A 3,058-nucleotide genomic window follows, 5' to 3' on the forward strand; every position below is an offset into this window, starting at 1 on the left:
TAATAATACTAATATAATAATAATAATAATAATAATAATAATAATAATAATAATAATAATATAATAATAATAATAATAATAATAATAATAATAATAATAATGTGTGTGTTCATGTGTATTTGTACATAAATGATATCTTCACTCTGTTGCTTGTGTGTGCAGATGTAAGCCTTCTTTAAGGAATTTTCAATAAGCAATCAACTTTAGTGCGAATGCAACATTTCGACTTCTGGTTATTGAATGCTCCAACTGTTTATTACGATTGTTCGCCTACATGCCATTTAGAGCCACTTAATTTGCTTCAATTTATGTGTAAATTTCTTGTAAGTGTAGGTACAAAATTAATTCAAATTAGAATTAAAAATTAAAAATCCGTTTCATAAGCGGAACAACAACAAAGCCAATAATTTGTAAGATCGTTTCGTAAACGATGTTTTATTGTGATAGACATTAAGCCACAGACAATAATTTTGGCATATAGTTTTTTTGAAACAAAGTCTCCTCATCAGCAAAAGTATTGGGTGTTTTTTTTATATGTAAAAGACACCATAAATAAACCTAGCAATTTTAAGTAAAGCAGATGTATCTTTTAATTGTTCGCCTTTTTAAAACCGTAATTATCGTCAAAGTATTCGTTTGGATGTTGATTGTAGCATTTCGTACATTTATAAGCGACAATCAACATCCAAATGAATACTTTGACGATAATTACGGTTTTCAAAGGGCGAACAATTAAAAGATACATCTGCCTTAAAAAAAAATTGCTAGGTTTATCCCCACCCAACACTTTTGCTGAGGAGGAGACATTGTTTAAAAAAAAAAAACTATATGTCAAAATTAATGTCCGTGGCTTAATGTCTATCACAATAAAAACATTGTTTCCGAAACGATCGTACAAATTATTGACTTTGTTGTTGCTCCTTTCTATGAAAGAGATTTACAATTTTTAATTCTAATTTGAATTTTAAATTATTAATCACATTACTAAATATTAAAGTAGCTTTAGAATATTTGCCTATCGAGCTTATTATATATCTGAATTACAACGAGCAGTGTTCTTTTCTTGTATTTTAATTAAATTAGTAATTTTACTATCACATTAAAATACACTCTGCTCTTTAGACTACTGTCTATATATATATATATATATATATATATATATATATATATATATATATATATATATATATATATATATATATAGGGCAATACAAAAGTGCAGTGAAAACAGATGGGGAAATGGAAAAATGAAGTGAAAACAGATGGGCTAATGAAAAAGTACAGTGAAAAAAGATGGGGGAATGGTAAAGTAAAGTGAAAACAAATGGGGGAATGGAAAAGTGAAGTGAAAAAAGTTAGGGGAATGGAAAAGTGACGTGAAAAGAGATAAAGGAATGGAAAAGTGAAAACAGATGGGTTAATGAAAAAGTGAAGTGAACACAAATGGGAGAATGAAAAAGTGAAGTGAAAACAAATGGGGGAATCAAAAAGTTAAGTGAAAACAGATGGGAGATTGAAAAAGTACAATGAAAAGAGATGGAGGAATGAAAAAGTACAGTGAAAACAGATAGAAGAATGGAAAGGTGAATGAAAAGAGAGGGGGAAATGGAAAAGTGAAGTGAAAATATATGGGTACAATGTACCAAAAGTACAGTGAAAACAAATGGGGGAATGGAACAGAAAAGTGAAAAAAAAATGGGGGGATAGTAAAGTGAAGTGAAAACCGATGGGGAAATGGAAAAGTAAAGTGAAAACAGATAGGGGAATTGAAATGTGAAGTGAAAAGAGATGGGTTAATGAAAAAATACAGTGAAAACAAATGAGGTGAGGAAATGGAAAAAGTGAAGTGAAAACAAATGGAGAAATGGAAAAGTGAAGAGAAAAGAGATGGGGAAATGGAAAAGTGAAGTGAAAAGAGATGGGGAAATGGAAAAGTGAAGTGAAAAAGGATGGGTTCATTACAAAGTACAGTGAAAACAGATGGTGGAATGAAAAAGTACAGTGCAAACAATTGGGGGAATGGAGAGGTGAAGTGAAAAGAAATGGGAGAATGGTAAAGTGAAGTGAAAACAGATGGAGGAATGGAAAAGTGAAGTGAAAAGTAATGGGGGAATGGCAAGGTGAAGTGAAAAGAGATGGAGAAATGGAAATGTGAAGTGAAAAGTGATGGGTTAATGAAAAGGTACAGTGAAAACAAATGAGGGAATGAACAAGTACAGTGAAAAGAGGTGATGGAATGGAAAAGTGAAGTGAAAAGAGATGGAGAAATAGAAAAGTGAAGTGAAAAGAGATGGGAAATGGAAAAGTGAAGTGAAAAGGGATGGGTTAATGACAACGTACACTGAAAACAGATGAGTTAATGAAAAAGTACAGTTTAAAACAATGAGGTAATTGAATAGTGAAGTGAAAAGAAATGGGGGAATGGAAAAGTGAAGTGAAAACAGGTGGGGGAATGGAAAAGTAAATGAAAAGAGATGGGCAAATGGAAAATTGAAGTGAAAAGAAATGGGGGAATGGAAAAGTGAAATGAAAAGAGATGGGTTACACGAAAAAGTACAGTGAAAACAAATGGGGGAATGGAACAGTAAAGTAAAAAGAAATGGGGGAATGGTAAAGTGAAGTGAAACAGATGGGGGGATGGAGAAGTGAAGTGAAAACAGATTGGGGAATGGAAAAGTGAAGTGAAAAGAGATGGGGAAATGGAAAAGTGAAGTGAAAACAGATGGGGGAATGGAAAAGTGAAGTTAAAAGAGATGGGTTAATGAAAAAGTACAGTGAAAGCAAATGGGGGAATAGAAAAGTGAAGTGAAAGCAAATGGGGGAATGGAAAATTGAACTGAAAAGAGATTGGTTAATGAAAAAGTACAATGAAAAGGGATGGGGAATTAAAAAGTACAGTGAAAAGAGGTGAGGGAATGGAAAAGTGAAGTGAAACAAATGGGGAATGAAAAAGTACAGTGAAAAGAGGTGAAGTGAAGTGAAACAAATGGGGGAATGGAGAAGTGAAGTGAAAAGAGACGGAGAAAAAGAAAAGTGAAGTGAAAAGAGATGGGTTAAT

Source organism: Euprymna scolopes, chromosome 36 (genome assembly GCF_053919585.1).
Source record: "Euprymna scolopes isolate OS-2025 chromosome 36, ASM5391958v1, whole genome shotgun sequence".
NCBI lineage: Eukaryota > Metazoa > Mollusca > Cephalopoda > Sepiida > Sepiolidae > Euprymna > Euprymna scolopes.